The sequence below is a fragment of the Gossypium arboreum genome, chromosome 9 (genome assembly GCF_025698485.1).
Source record: "Gossypium arboreum isolate Shixiya-1 chromosome 9, ASM2569848v2, whole genome shotgun sequence".
Classification (NCBI taxonomy): Eukaryota; Viridiplantae; Streptophyta; class Magnoliopsida; order Malvales; family Malvaceae; genus Gossypium; species Gossypium arboreum.
In genome coordinates this window covers 20,030,128-20,048,002 of record NC_069078.1, presented here as the reverse complement: position 1 = coordinate 20,048,002, position 17,875 = coordinate 20,030,128, and positions in this window count along the sequence as shown.

Genomic DNA, 17,875 nt, shown 5'->3' with positions numbered 1-17,875 from the left:
ATTAGTAAGACCAAACGGCATCGCTAGGAACTCATAGTGACCATATCTCGTTCTGAAGGCAGTCTTGGGTACGTTCGAATCTTGAATTCGCAACTGATAATAGCCCAATCTCAAATCTATTTTCGAGAACACTGAGGCTCCCTTTAGTTGATCGAACCAATCGTCGATACGCGGTAACTTATATTTGTTCTTTATCGTCGCTTTATTAAGCTGACGATAGTCGATGCACAGCCTCATGGTTCTATCCTTCTTTTTCACAAACAACACTGGCGCTCCCCAAGGTGAAAAACTCGGACGAGGAAAACCTCTATCCACCAATTCTTGCAACTGCGCTTTCAACTCCTTTAATTCCGTTGGTGCCATACGATACGGAGCTATCAAAATTGGAGTGGTACCAGGTACCAATTCGATGCCAAACTCTATTTCCCGAACAGGTGGTAAACCCGGCAATTCTTTAGGGAAAACATCTGGGTATTCACAAACCACTGGCACAAATTCGGTTTTCTTTTCTGACTCCTTGTCATTGAGCACATACGCAAGGTACGCTTCGCACCCTTTTCTTACATATTTCTGAGCCAACATTGCTGATATTACAGCTGGCAACCCCTTTAAGTCCATAGACTCAACACGAATTATCTCGTTATTCGTGTACCTCAGATCAATAGTCTTGCTTTTGAAATTTACAACCGCATCGTGCATCGTCAACCAATCCAAACCAAGAATAACGTCGAATTCGTCGAATGGCAAAAGCATCAAGTCCACCGGAAAACAAGAACCTCGAAATACTAGGGGACTTTTCTTACACGCTTTGTTGATGAGCACGTAATGACCCAAGGGTTTGACACCAATTACAAACTCGAGAGACTCAATAGGCAAAGTCTTCTTTGGATGCTAAGGTTTCGCATATATAAGAATGAGTAAAACCAGGGTCAATCGAAGCAATCACATTAGTATCGAAAAGAGTGAATGTACCGGTAATGACATCTGGTGAGGCAGCATCCTCGCGTGCGCGTATGGCATAGGTCCTAGAAGAGCACGAGCCTCGGGTCTTGTTGTAGCATCTCTCGCCCCTCTCTGACCACCACTAGTATTGCCCGTATTTCTGGATGGCCTACTTCGAGCAGTGGTAGCACCTGGGTTTCCACTCTGACTTACGTTTTGTTCAAGCAACCTCGGGCAATCCTTGATAAAGTGGTCGGCCGATCCACACTTATAGCAGGAGCGATCACGGAACCTACAGCTCCCCGAATGCCATTTGCCACAATGCTGACACTCCGTTCTCTCTCGACGATCATTTCCACCACTGGCGATCGAAGTGACTCGTGTGGTCACAGGGGGTCGATCGCGATTTCGTCTAGAAAAGCCCGAAGCGCCTCTAGACCGGCTCACATCATCTCGAAATCTCTTCGATGCCTGTTGAAGAGACTTTCCCGAGGACCTTTTTAGAAATTCTCCAGTTCCCACATCAACCTTTTGATTCTCCTTTCTAAGCTCTTCGGCTTTACAAGCTCGCTCAACAAGTACCACGAACTCTCATATTCCGAGAATGCCAACGAACATCCTTATATCCTCATTCAGTCCATCCTCGAAGCATTTACACATAATAGCTTCGGACGAAACACATTCCCGAGAGTATCTACTGAGTCTAACAAATTTTCGCTCGCAGTCAGTAACGGACATAGAGCCTTGCTTAAAATCAAGAAATTCCTTTCGTTTTTGGTCGATGAATCTTTGACTGATATACTTCTTTCGGAACTCGATTTGGAAGAACTCCCAAGTTACTTGCTCTAGGCACAACCGAAGTCAGAGTACTCCACCAATAGTAGGCGAAATCGCGTAGCAAGGAGATAGTACACTTTAAACATTCATCGGGTGTACAAGATAGCTCATCGAGCACCCGGATAGTGTTGTCCAACCAAAATTCAGCTTGCTCGGCATCGTCGCTATCCGTAGCTTTGAATTCCGTAGCCCCATTTTTTTTTGAATTCTGTCGACTGGGGGCTTACTTGACCTTACTTGGTCAGTTACCGGAGGTATTGTAGGTGCGGGGGTTGCATTAGTCGGGAATGGAGGTTGTGGAACAGCCGTGTTAGTTCGAATGTATTGGTTGAACCAATCATTCATCACGTTATAAAAGGCTTGCCTAGCCTCATCATTCGGATTGCTGGCAATAGGTTGAGAGTCCGCCGGCGCTGTCCCTTGTGCGGGAGCAGGCGCCACACTCTCCACATCATCAGCTATTGCTCGGTTGGGATCGGGATCCATTGCTATAAACAAACACAAATTCGAATTGTCAGAAATCACCACACTATCAATTATCACTTAATGGCATGTATAGCTAGACCCCAAACATATCACGGGTGTCCTAGAATCGACTAAACCGTAGCTATGATACCAATAAAATTGGAACACCCGGAACCCGAGACCGTTGCCGGTGTCGGACACGAGGGGTAACAAGCCAAAACCACTTATGGCACCGACCAATTTGACATTCCCAGGCAAGCTGGAAAACTGCGTCGCTGTCGCCTTAAAAAGCATATCTCGAGTTTCACAACTCGGAAAATGATTCTGTAAATTTTCCCTGAATTTAGACTCATATATCCATCCATGGATTTATTTCAAGAATTTTTGATTGGGCCAATTGGTACAGTTTATTAGTTAAAGTCACCCATGTTACAGGGGTCGACTACACTGACCTTCGCGCGTTAAAACTTGAATATCTCTCTGTACAGGGTTTAAATACTGATGCCGTTTGTTTCTTATGAAACTAGACTCAAAAAGGAATCTGCACATATAAGGCATGACTTCTAATTCATTCTGGATAATTTATGGTAAATTTTCAAATTCGTGACAGGGGACCCAGAAACCGTTCTGGTCCTGTCTCACAAGAACTTTAATATCTCTCGGTATAATGTTCATATGATTGTTTCGTTACTTTTATATGAAAATAGACTCGTCAAGGTTAGATCGCATAATTTATTCACTATTTAACACCATTCCTACAAATTTTGGTGATTTTTCACATCCACGTCACTGCAGCTGGCAGCATCTGTTTTTAAGGTAGGCTTTACCCATATTGTAGTTCCCATGGACCAACTATAGTCTAGTCATACTTAGGTCCAGATATGATCATATTTAGCCATTCCAATGGCTGATCATGTGACCAACTCTCTCATTCCAAACCATAATCACATCATGAAACCAAATATAATTACAAACCACATATGGTCAAATTCCATACTCCACTTTTACGAACCATTTTCGCATGGCGCACACATATACATCACAAAGTACTTAAAACAACCGAGGGTAGTCCTATACATGCCATATCCAAAACTCAACTAAAGGAGTACCAAAAAGGGCTTTGATAGTGTGGTTGACTTCAACTTCTATGATCCCGAATCCGATCGCTAACGAGCAAAATCTATAAACAGAGAAACAAAGAAACGGAGTAAGCAATTTATGCTTAGTAAGGTTCGAGCCATAATATACACACAACCAAGCATAGCATTCAAGTAGATAAACAATAATTCATATGCACAATTTCTCAAAGACATGCTTACTTCACAATCCCAACTCTTATATTCATACACTAATAACGGCTTAGTCAAGGCCGATAACTCATTTATCATCGGAGCGAATACGCACATACACTTACTCATAGTGTGCAAAGCACACACGAAACGTACCTTGTTGTTGGGAATTTCACAAGCGTATTAACTGAAAATTTTTACAGCAAGTTCAAAGTTCTCGAATCACATACCTTCGGAGTTTATCCGGATATAGCTACTCGTTCAAACGCCCGGGACATAGCCGGTTATGGTAACCCCACAAATGCCTTGGACTTAACCGGATATCACAACTCGCACAATTGCCTTGGGCTTAGCCCGGATATCATAACTTCGCACAATTGCCTTGGGCTTAGCCGGATGTCACAATTGCACAATTGCCTTTGGGCTTAGCCCGGATATCACTCGAACATTTATACACATCTTTGTTTCAACTTCATAACACTACTTTTATGCACAATTCACTTAGCAAAAATATCATTTCGGCTCAATGGCCACATACAAAGGCACAATTTCGATTGCTTATTACTTCATTCAATCGAATCAAAATCTAAGTTTCGATACTCAAAACTTACCTCGGACGTGGTCGAACGATTTCGATGGCTATTCGACGACTTTTCCTTCCCTTATCGGATTTAGCTCCCTTTGCTCTTGAGCTTAATTTAACAAATAAATTGGTTTTATCATTTGAGCATCGAAAGGGGAATTCAAGATACCTAGCCAATATATATACTCATTAGGCATCAAAGTCGCATATGTACGAAATCACGAATCGAACTCAACACATTAGTTAATATTCCTCTTAGCCGAATTTTCTAAGCCAAGAATAGGCATCAATATGCTTGCCTCTAACCGAATGCATGCACACCAATTTCCCCTCATGTGGCCGAATATGCATGTCCATGTTGAGGCCAATTATGCACTTAATACCACACAAAAACAGCATGCATTTTACTAACTAACGCATTACATATTGTAGCTCAATACACATCTCTCATGTACTTCATAACTGAAACATCATCACAAGCAAATATATACCTTGAAATAGTATATATGTCATGCCAATACATCATGTGCAAACATGTATACACATATAGGTGCAAGGCCGAATCTCAAGGGGTTCATACCCATCCAAACACAAATTTTTTTTTTTTACCAATCAAGTAACAAGCATAAATCATGCTCATGAATGCACCATGGCCGAATACATCACAACCATACCCTTTCAACTTCGGTCATGGTTAAACAAAGAATTCAATGTCCTACTCAAGAACACTAAAAGAAATTTCAAGAGTAGTCAATCCATCATTGCATGCATCATCAACAAGCTTCACATTTAGCATGCAATGGCTTTAACACAATATCAACCTTGGCCAAATACCATTTTTCATGGCATAGCAAGGATTTGAACCATGGCTAACATGCACATCAAGTTAGCAACCAAAACAAGCATGAATCTCATGACACAACCTCAACATACCTTAATCTTGATGCAAGTATAGCCAAATCTCCTTCTAGATCTCTTCTAAACCAAAAATGGAGCAAAATCCTCCTTCTTCCTTAGTTTTGGCTCAAAGAAAGGATGAACAAATTTTTTCTTTCTTCCTTTACAACTCACGGCAATGGGGAGATACCACACGACACACATTTTTTTTTTCATTCTTTTCTTACCCATGCTTATTTGTTTATTATTTCTCCCTAATGCCCAACAAAACATGTTTCATGACATGTTTAGCCCATATTTCTTTGTCATGGCTGGCCACCACCTATAAAAAGGGGAATTTGACATGCAAGTCCATTGTTTTGCATGCATGCTTTAATTAGTCATCACACATTTCCCCTTCATACTTTCAAAGTTCACTACTAAGTCCTTTCTAGTGAAATTCACCTTTATAACACTAAATCAATCATCAAAAATGTCACACACAAATTAACACATATCATAGGCATCAAAATAAATTTTAAATTATTTTTATGCCTCGGTTTTGTGGTCCCGAAACCACATTCTGACTAGGGTCAATTTTGGGCTGTCACACACATAGTAAGCTATCATAGCTTAGTAACTCATAAGCAAATAAACATCTCAATGACATAATCAACTCAATTTAACTAAACCAATTCATCCTATCATAATCACATTTAATCTCAAACTTGCAAATTCATATACAGCATATACATTCATGTATCAACTTTAACTTGGCTGAAATACATATATATCCATTATCAAAGTTATCATTTACTTCCAAGGTCGTAATATCATCATATAGATGAATATATATACACATTCATATATGTATACACATGTGTAAATTTTTTGGGTTTATTTTGTGTGAGTTTATATTTGTGAAATTTTCGTTCTTTAATTTTATCGTTTGAGTTTCTGATTGAATAAAGGACTTAATCGCGTAAAATGAAAATTAGGTGGTTATTTATAAAAGGGGCCGAATTGCATTTGGCTTTATAAATGGAAGCCTTTATGTTGCAATTAGCCCATTGAATGAATAAGTGGACGGTAATGGCCAAGGAAATAATGATTTTATATTATATTATAAAGGTTAAAAAGGCAATTTGGTAAATAAACATATAATAACTAAAATTAAGTTAACATATTCATATTATTTCCTTTGTTCTTGCATCGAAACTAAATAAAAAGAAAAAGAAATATTAGAAGCTAGGGTTCGGCCATCTTTAAAGCTCAATCAAGGTATGTGTTTAGCTTAATTTTTGATAATTTTTACGTTTTTGAGATTGTTGCTAAGTTATCTTCAAGACACATGCTTGAATTTTGAATTTTGATGAATATTTTCAGTTATACCATTGATGAGAGCTTGTGATTTTTGTTGTTTGATGATGAAATATGAAAGATATCCTTTATATTAACATGTTTTGTATTGGAGTTTTTGATGAATTTGAGTAATTAGGATTAAATTGAAAAAATAATAATTTGAGGGACTAAAATGTGAAATAAATGAAATATATCGACTTGTATGAATATGGGTAAGATTTGGCCTAACACGGGTATAGGGAAATTTTGCATATTTTGTGTTTTGTGCAATAGGGACTAAATTGTAAAAAGTGTAAATGCAGGGGTAAAATGGTAATTTACCCATTTATGTGTTTTTGGACTAAATTGAATGAAAATATGTTTGAATGAGCTTAATTTGAATATGTTTAGATCAAGAACCAAAGAAATCAGATTTGGATCGGGGGAAAACGAAAGTTGTCGATTAGCTGTCCTATTCTATTTTACATCGTCCAAGGTAAGTTTATAAGCAAATAAACGTACTTAATTTTAATTAAATGTTAAATATATATGTTGAAATGAAATATATGGATTTATATATGCTTTGGCCGAATATGAATAAACTTGATTACTATGTTTCTGAATTCGTTTTGACCGAGTTACATCATCCGAAAGCCCTATATAAACCTTAGGAATAGTTAGGATACATATATCATGACATAGGATTCCGATATATGTGTACGAGTAAGATCATGGCATCAGTATATGATTCTGATATATGTGTACAAGTTAGACCCTGTCTAGGACAGCGGCATGATATGTGATTACATGTAAGACCAGGTCTAGGACGTTGGCATTGTACGATATGTGTGATTATCCGAGTGTCCTATCCAATTCTAAATGGTTCATCGGGAAAAGATAAGTTGTGTTCGAGTGTGTAAAACGAGCGAAATGGCCAGGTATGAATTAGCTTATTGTTTACTTAAAATAAGGTAAGTGAATAACTTGATACTTATTACAAGTCATGTGTAGTGCAAATAAGGATTATATGTGAACTAGGGAAGTGTATTCGGCATTGTGAATATTATTAAATAAGTCTTAATTATATGCATGTGTGATTATCAGTATTCAGCCCCATAACTAATACATGTACATGAAATTATATTGTGACACACGAGCTTATGTATTTGTGTGTATGTGAACTAGGTTTATAATGACTATTTTGCTTTTGAAGTGAAATGATAATATGTTAATTTGGCTATATGAAAATTCGATCAAGGTGACATTTATGAATGAATATATATATAATACGAACTTTATATGTTTGGATCTAAATTGCTTTGATAATATAATTTGATTTTGTTTAATTAAGTTGATAATATCATTGGATTGTTCATTTGCTTATGACTTACTAAGCTATGATAGCTTACTCTGTGTGTTCATGTTTACTTTGTTTTATAGATTGTTGGATCAAGTAACGAGCTCAGGGATCGTTAGCAAAGTTCATCACACTATCTACTGCTTCAATATTTAAATAGTTCAAAATAACATGAATTACGGCATGTATAGGCTGGAATGTGTTTTGAAATTTTGAATTTTGGTTATGTATAACTAAAGCCATGCGAAAATGGCTTTACCTCTAAGTTTGGTTTTGATTATGTTTAACTGTTTTGGTGATGATGCTATATGTTATGAATGAATGGCATGAGTAATAGATGATATATGTTTTGGAAATGGTTGGGTAGTGACATGAGTTTAGGCATTAAAGTTGGTTAATGACTTTGGAAGTGTCATGAATGAATCGGCTATAAACATCTTTGTTTAGTTTGGATGTGTTTTATACTAAGATATGGCATATATGTGAACTTGCTTATTATGCTCAGTTTTGATTTAATATGTTCTTCATATTAATGTTTAATGAGTTTAGTTTTGATAATTCGATGATCGAAATTTTGGATGTGTATGTGGTTTAATGTAATATGTTTTAGCTAAGCAAGTTAGTAAGTAATGAAAAATGTTACATGTTTGTTTTGGTCACTTGTTTTAGAATGTATTCAAAAGTTAAGTGTGGCCTTGGTTTTAGGGTAAATGCGCACCATGCATACATGCATTAATAGCATGATCGGCCATATTAAATTGTACTAAAGCTGCATATGTGCTTGCTTATTAAAAAAGGTAATATGTGTTTAAGCTTGGTGGAACCTGATGCATCTTTTATACATTGGTTGTTTTATTCAAACCATAAATATGACTTACTATTAAGCTTATTTCAAATATATATAATTAGTTGCATTCTATTTATATATATATGCATGTTTTGAATGGATGTATTAAATTTATATTTAATTTATGAGATATAAAATTTACATTGATTAACATAGTAATGTTGTATAATTGAATTGATAAGTTGGTATTGAATTTATTCCATTCGTAGTACAACATGTATGTGAGCAAGACTTTTACAAAATTAGGCTGATATTCCATTTAAGAAATTATTGATGTGTTACATGTTTTATATATGTATAAATTGTTTTAATATATTTTAAATTATGCTTAATTTATATCATGTTGTGAATGACATATTTTCTTAAGTTTCGATAATCGATTTAATTATAATCATTGATATGATTAAAGTTTTGAACTGTAATATGTGATGCATATCTGTATAAATTATATTATGTTTGGTAATGCCTCATAACCCTAATCCGGTGACGGATACGGGCTAGGGGCGTTACAACATGTTTCACACCTTAATATCACATACGTATATCATTTTGCCGAATATAGATTTGCATTCAATATACATATAACCAACTTTATAACATGATTCATATCATCACTTCAAATACCAAAACTTACCTTAATTTCAATACATTGGCTAACACATACCTGTACCTTTTAATTCGATTTCGCATTCGGTCTTTACTTAACATTGCCTGTTGAATCATTCGGAATTAAATAGGATACTCGAATAGTCGCACATATCGTACAATGTCAACGTCCCAGATGTGGTCTTACATGTAATTACATATCGATGCCGTTGTCCTAGACAAGGTCTTACTCGTAAACACATATTGGAATCACCTATTGATGCCAACTATTAAACATGGTCTTACTCGCACACACATATCGGAATCACATATTGATGTCAATGTATTAAACATGCTCTTACTCGAACACACATATCGGAATCACAATTGATGCCAACGTATGAAATGTGGTCTTACTCGCACACACATATTGGAATCACATATCGATTCCAATGTATTAAATGTGGTCTTACTCACACACACATATCGAAATCACATATCGATGCCAACGTATTAGACGTGGTCTTAAACGTGGTCTTACTCGCGCACACATATCAGAATCACATATCGATGCCAAGTATTAAACGTGGTCTTACACGCACACAGATGTCGAAATCAAATATCGATGCTAACGTCCCAGACATGGTCTTACACGTAATCACATATCGGAAATCCTATGTCATGACATATGTATCCTAGCTATTCCTAAGGTTCGTAAACATAGCTCCCAAGCATATACACATTCGGCTACCACATATATACTTTCACATAATTCATCTCAACATATATAACTCGTATTTATTTAAAATTTGCAACATCTATTTGCTTATAAACTTACCTCGGACAACGATAATCGGAACAGAATGATTATTCGACAACTTTGGTTTTCCCCCGATCCAATTCTGATTTCTTTGGTTCTTGACCTAAATATATTCAAATTAAACTCATTCAAACATAATTTCATTCAATTTATTCCAAAAACACATAAATGGGAAAATTACCATTTCACCCATAACATTTTACACTTTTTACAATTTAGTCCAAATTGCACAAAACACAAAACATGCAAAATTTGCACACACCATGCTTAAGCTGAATGTTACCCATGCTCATACAAGTCCATACATTTCATTTATTTCACATTTTAGTCCCTCAATTTATTATTTTTTCAATTTAGCCCTAATTACTCAAATTCATAAAAAATTCCAATACAAAATATATTAATCCAAAACATATATTTCATAATTCATCATCTAACATCACAAAATTCAATTATTCATCAATGGAATAACTCAAAATATTCATCAAAGTTAGAAAATCAAGCATGGGCTTTGTACATTCACTACAACGATCTCAAAAATGTAAAAAATTATAAAAAACCGAGCTAGTTACATACCTTAATCAAGCTTCAACGATGGCTGAACCTTAAAGCTTTTTTCTTCTTTCTTTCTTTTTCATATTCATTCAAGTAGGAAAGATGAACACATGGTTTTGAGTTTTTTTATGTTTTATTATTATAACATTATTATCATTTTACCTATTTAACCTTTGTTATAAAATAATAAACCATTATAAACCATGTCTTAAACCGTCCATCACTTTAACTATGGTAATATTGCATTATAAATACCTGAAATGAAAAAGACAACAATAATCCGACTCTTTCACATTTAACCATCAAATTTTCATTTTACGCGATTAAGCCCTTTTATTAAATTGGGCACTCAAACGACAAAATTAAAACATGAAAATTTAACGGATATAAATTCACACATAATAAACACAAAAAATAATTTTTAAAAACTTTTTCTAACTCGAATTCGTGGTCCCGAAACCACCGTTTTGAATAAGGTCTAAATTGGGCTGTTACACTACATCCCAAGATGTAGTTGAAGATTGCGCTGGTATTTCCAAGATGGAATTGTTGGCTTCTACAGAATTGGAGCTTAATTCTTTAGACGATTTGTTAGAACATATTCTTCTGGTGGATTCACTAAGTTATGATGAAGATAAGGAATGTTTGTCTTTGTTAGAAGCTAATTCGAAAGAATTCATTCAAGAAGTTCCACTCAAATCATTAGAGTTATCATCTCAGAAGCATACACAACCAAAGTTGTTGATTGAAGAGCCAGCTGAATTGGAACTAAAGATTTTGTCTCCTCATTTGAAATATAATTATTTGGGTTTGTCTTCAAGTTTACCTGTCATTATTTCAGTTGCGTTCACCAAAGATCTAGAAGAAGAGGCACTTCTGGTTTTGGAAAGGCACAAGAAGGGTATTGGATGAATTATTTCATATATTCGAGTCACGATTTGGAGGATTTGTAGGAATTACATGAAGTTAAATAAGGCCACAAGGAAAGATCATTTCAGGTTTTCTTTACCTAATAAGATGTTGAACCGATTTGATCGGAAAGAATATGATTAATTCCTAGATAGGTATGGTTGGTATGACAAATGGCCATTTGACACCACCATGGTCAATGACGATCCTGAATAAAATGAAGGGAGTTCTCTTCACTTTCTCTATCGTTGTTTTATATTTTTAGTTTTTTTTCTCATTTAAATAAAATGGTAGACTTAGATAAAATTTTCTTCAGGTCATTACATTAATTAAAATTCTATCTAGGAGATTAGGACTTAAGCGGGACCATTTGTAACCCCTCTAGTTTTTCTTGAGAGTTCAATTTAATTTTTTTTGTGAAAAATATTTTTTGAAGTAGTCTGAAGAAATTATTTAGTTGTTTTGTTAGAAAAAATGTGTCAATTTTATCCATGCACTAATTTCTTTGTGTTTTTTTCTGTTTACTTTATGTATAGGAATTTAGGATCCAAAAATGAGCTACCATTGGGCTTAAAACACTGCTATGAATGAAAATATTCAACCCTTTTCCGCACAAACCTATAGCCCTTACCTTCCTCCACTGCCACTCCCAAGTAGCAAAATAGTGCATCTCACTTAACCCATTAATGTCACAACCCTTAACTCCTTAAATCACCACCCCGAACACCTTCATTCGAAGTCACCAACTATCTCACCTATACTATCCTTAAAATCGCCACCCCCTTCAACTCTACACCTTGCCATCGGCTACTCAACCACCTGCCAAAAATTGAAACCACCTTTAAGATATTTTCCAAGTCCAACACCGAAAGTCCCTTCATCTAGCACCATTTCATGAATTGAACAGTTTGATATAATGGCTATGTTGCAACACATGTAGTTGCAACAACAAGTTTATTTGAGATACTCAAAAATACGGGATGACTCAATCAGAGATGCATTTAAAATATATATTTCATAATTCATTTGTTTTTGTGCTTGAATTTTTAGGCTTTATACTTGAACCATGGACTCTAATGTCGAGGAAGGAATGAGGCGCTTGTATTCAGAGGGAACTACAAATAAATAAAAAGAGGGGATATTGTTTTTACTTTATTTTACTTTTCAGGATATTTTAAATTTTTATTTTAAAACTCTTTTAGGAATTTATTTCTCGCATAATAAAATAAGAGGTTGAAATCATTAATAAAATTTAGCAATTTAAAAATAAGAAGTGTGACAAATGATATGTACATGTCTAGGATTGGATCTGTCTACGAAGAGTTTGGTATTTAAGCAGTCAAACTTGACTCACCTCCTTTTTTTGGGATCCTACCTGGTGTGTAGTATCTATTCGCTTCTATATTTTCACTTTCTCTATTATTTTTAACAATGAGGACATTGTTCATCTTAAGTAGGGGGACAAAATGTTTTTTTTTCAAGTTACATTTTTCTTATAATTAAGATAAGTTATATTTTGCTCAAAATTTTGAATTTTTAATTATTTGAAACTTTAGTATAAATAAAGTTCTATTATCTCAATGATTGCTATGTTAGTTGAATTATGACATAAATGTTCTCTTAATAAAGTTTATAAATTGTACCATAAAATTTTTAATTCCTTAGGAGAGCTAGGCTTGCATGAAAGTTTAAGTCTCTAGAATTGACTTAGTAATTTCTTGAGGCAAAATCCTAGGAAGCATGGAATTTTGAAAATGACTTAGGCAAACTTTTGTTTGGACTATTTGAGCCTTTCAAGCCAACCTTAACGAATATTTATCCCTTGAAACCCAAATTTGAGATGATATGGCCTGATCTTTCAAGCCAACCTTAACGAATATTTATCCCTTGAAACCCAAAATTGAGATGATATGGCCTGATTTTATTTAAACCATTGCAATATTAAGCCATCACTTCTCTTATAATTATCTCCAAATTGTCCCAAATACTAGACTCAGTCTATCTAGAATATTCTCTAAAAATAAGTTTGTATGAGTTGAAAAGAAGTATCAAATGCTCGAAAAATATTGTAGTACATATAATAATATGCTCGAAAAAATAAAAGCATATGTACTCAAAAGAAATACATGTACAAAGAGCATATGTGAACTCAGTTGCAAAATGAGTTGCTGAATTTGAAGGCATGTATTGCGAAAGTCCAATACAAGCTAAGTTTAGGGTTTTTGTAACACCCCTAAACTGTATCCGTCACCGGAGTAGGGTTACGAGGTATTATCGATCAATTCACAACATATAGCATTCTTTTATCAAACATAAAGCATTCATTCTCATAAATCATTCAACACAATCACATTGTCCTTTATAAGGGCCTACAAGGCCTTAAACATGCTATAGAAGTGGTTCAAGACTAAACCGATAACATACGAAAATTTTAGAAGCTTAGAAAAATTTCAGCCATATAGGGGTCACATGCCCGTGTGAACAGGCCGTGTGCCTCACACGGCTCCAAACACGGCCGTGTCTCAAGCCGTGTGGAAACATGGCATACATACTGACTTGTATCACACGGCCGAGGACACGCCTGTGTGCCAAGCTGTGTGAAAACTGAAGGGTTTACTGACTTATGCAACACGGCCAAGTCACACGCCCGTGTGCTAGGTCGTGTGCCAATTAGGGGGTATACTGACTTGTACCACACTACCAGTCACACGCCCGTGTGACACTGTGTGGAGCATACTGACTTTAATTCAATTTCAACACCAGGGGACACACGGCTGTGTAACATGATCATGTGTCACACAAGGCTGAGTGTAACACCCCTTACCCGTATCCGATGCCGGAACAGGGTACGAGGTATTACCGAACTTGAGTACTTGTAATCATTTAAAACCGAGACATAAAATTTCATCAAATTTTAAAATTTTCAAACATATTCAAGGTTTCCCTTAAAAAAAACTTACAAGGTGCATATCATGCTTTAAAACCTTTATATATCGATCAATAGTTTGATAGTGTGATTTAACCTCCGGCGAATTCCAGCTCGAGCTAACATCTACAACATATTGAGCTTGGAAAGCTTGATAACCCTAGCCATGGCTTCCCCCATGCTAAATGCGGCGTCCATGAAAAAGATGAGTCAATTTTGGCTTTATTTTCCCTTTTTATTTCTTTTAATTACCAAATGACTAAAATGCCCTTAAGGCCTTTCTTTAAAATTTTGTCCTATTCATGCCCATTTTTGTCCAAACGAAATATAATGGTCTAATTACCATTTAAGGACCTCCTCTTTAAAACCCCATTTCAATCAAGTACTTATGAATTAGAACACATATTTTGCAACTTTTGCAATTTAGTCCTAAAAGTCTAATTAAGCACTTTATCAGTAAAATTACTTAACGATATTTTTACACAATATTTTAATCAATAAATAAACCTTAAAACTTAATCAAAATAAATTTTTCGACTTCAAATCTGTGGTTCTAAAACCATCGTTCCATTTAGGCCCTAAATCGGGTTGTTACAGCAACTTCTGCAAATAAGCCCTAATAGGCAAATTAAACATGTAATCTGTAAAATTTCTTATCAATACTCTAACACATGCATCTAATCACTCGGTAAATCATAAAAATTAATCGAAATAAACTTTTCTATCTCAGATTTGTGGTTTCGCAACCACTATTCCATTTAGGCCCTATTTCGAGATGTTACACTGAGATACACGTCTGTGTTGATAAAAATAGGCTATTTGCCAAGCTATTTTACCACCCAACCAAGTATACCTATAAAAGAGCAAATGGTACCATTTCATTATACAATTAGGCAACCAAAATCATTAACCAAATGCATAATTCATACCATTATAATTTCATCTCTTCCAACTCTCAAATCACTACCATTTACTTAGCCAAATACATGCCAAAACAATATCAAACAATATGGCTCATTTACTATAATTTACACATACATAACTTACCCTATAAATAACCAACACAACATCTAAAATCATATCTCATCAAGGCATTTCTCAAGCATTTATACTCAACAAATCAATTAACCATTTAAGCAACTATAAAACCATCACCACATTCATACCAAAACATACCAAAATAAGCCATCAATCATGACTATATATACAAACCAAAACATATACATTTACAAGCCATTTCTAATAGCCAAAAATACATCAATATTAACATCATTTACAAGCCAAATCTCATGGCTATAATCACAACCAAAATACCACATCTAGCCTATACATGCCATATACCATGAATGTATAATTCAAAAGTACCAACTTAGATATTTGATATTGCGATGATGTTCCTGGCGACTCCCTGTAACAGCCCGATTTAGGCCCTAGTTCGAATAGTGGTTTCGAGGACCGCAAATGTGAGTCAAAAAAATATTTTAATATTATTTTTCTTGTTTACAATATGTGGTTAAGCATGTGTGAAAGTTTTTGTATGAAAATTTTATTATTTGTGTGCTCAATTTGATAAAAGGACTAAATCGCAGAAAATATCAAAGTTGTATGCTACATGAATAAGTGTTGAATTGACATGGCTTATTAATTATGAGGTCCTTATGTTGATATTAGACCATTGAATTTATGAATGGACATATATGCCAAGGGTTAGTGGATTTTAAATGTATATAATAAGGTTATTTTGGTAAATGATGAATTAAAGTAATTAATTAAACAAAACATGATTTTCAATTCATCTTTTCATCATTTTGCCGAAAATAGAAAGAAAATAAGAAAAAAAATAAAGCTTCCATGGTGTTTTAGGGTTCGGCTAAGGAAATTGATGATTAAGGTATGGTTTTTGAGTCCTTTTTGATAATTTATACGTTTTTTATATTGTTGCTTAGTAATCTATCAGGGCCATGTCACAATTTCTGAAATTGATGATGTATTTGAGTTATGATATTGATGAAATTGTAAGTTTTGTGATGTTATTTGATGCAAAATGAAAGAGATGTGTTGGGTTAATATGTTTTGTATTTGAATTCTTGATTTTGGACTAATTTGTGAAAATGAGAAATTGAGGGACTAAAATGTGAGATAAATGAAATATGTAGGCTTCTATGAACTACATGAATATTCGGCTAGGCATGTGTCTAATGAAATTATGCATATTTTTGCGATTTTATGAAATAGGGACTTAAATGTCAAAATGTGAAAATGTAAGGGCTAATTTGTAAAATTCCCTAACTATGTGTATATGGATTGAATCCGGTTTTGACCTTAGTCGGAATAGTGGTTTCGGGACCACAAATCCAAGTTTAAAAAATATTTTAAAATTATTTTCTATGTCTGTGATATGTGAATTTATATCTGCAAAATTTCTATGATTTACTTTGTAACACCCCTTACCCGTATTCAAGGCCGGAACAGAGTACGAGGCATTACCAGACTTAACAATACACATAGACGAAAATCGGGCCATAAAATTTCATTTAATTTAAAACTTTTCGAACACATGCATAACAAACAAAGCTAACTATATCATCACATCGAAACATAGGACATGGCACGATTAATTAAACTTATAAATCATAATGGATAAGGACCACATCTAATGATTTTATACGATAACTCAATGCAGAATGATACGAATGGTCAAAATCATAATAAAAATACATATCACAAACCAACTTCCTATACATGCCACTCACTTGATATTTCTAATATTTGAATTAATTTTCCCAAAATGATAGTTTGATAGTGTGATTTTGCCTCCGACGATCTCCAACCCGAATGACCGCCAATACTAAAGAATTGGAGAGGATGGGTAAGCTTTACGCTTAGTAAGTTCATATGAAAATAATAAGCAATTACTACCATGCTTTTCAAGATAAAACACTATAATTGTACAATTACACATATTCAGGTTAAGATGTGTTGTCGAGTTACAGTTACTAAATCATTCATATATGAAGCTAAAAAACTCCAAATTTAATTTCGTTAATTTTCCTTGAAACTAGATTAATATATATTTCTCCCATAAAATTTCCAGAATTTTTAGTTTAGCCAATTAGTACAGTTTATTAGTTAAAGTCTCCCCTATTTCAGAGTATGACTACTCTGACCTCTGTGCACTATGAACCAAATTTCTCCCTGTACAGAAATCCAACAACCATGCAGTTTGTTTCCCTTAAAAATATACTCAATAAGGAATCCATACATGTAAGGTATAACTCTTAATAATGTTTTTACAATTTATGGTGAATTTATAAAGTCAGAACAGGGAATCTTGAATTCATTCAGACCCTGTTTCACAAGAATTCAAATATCACTCAATATAGAATTCTTTTGCTTCCCCGGTTTCTTTCATGTGAAAATAAACTCATTAAGCTTTATTTTCATATATCATTTGCATTTTTATTCAACTTCTAAATTTTTAGTGAATTTTCAAAGTCATGCAACTGCTGCTGTCTAACACTATTTTACCACTAAAATTCATTC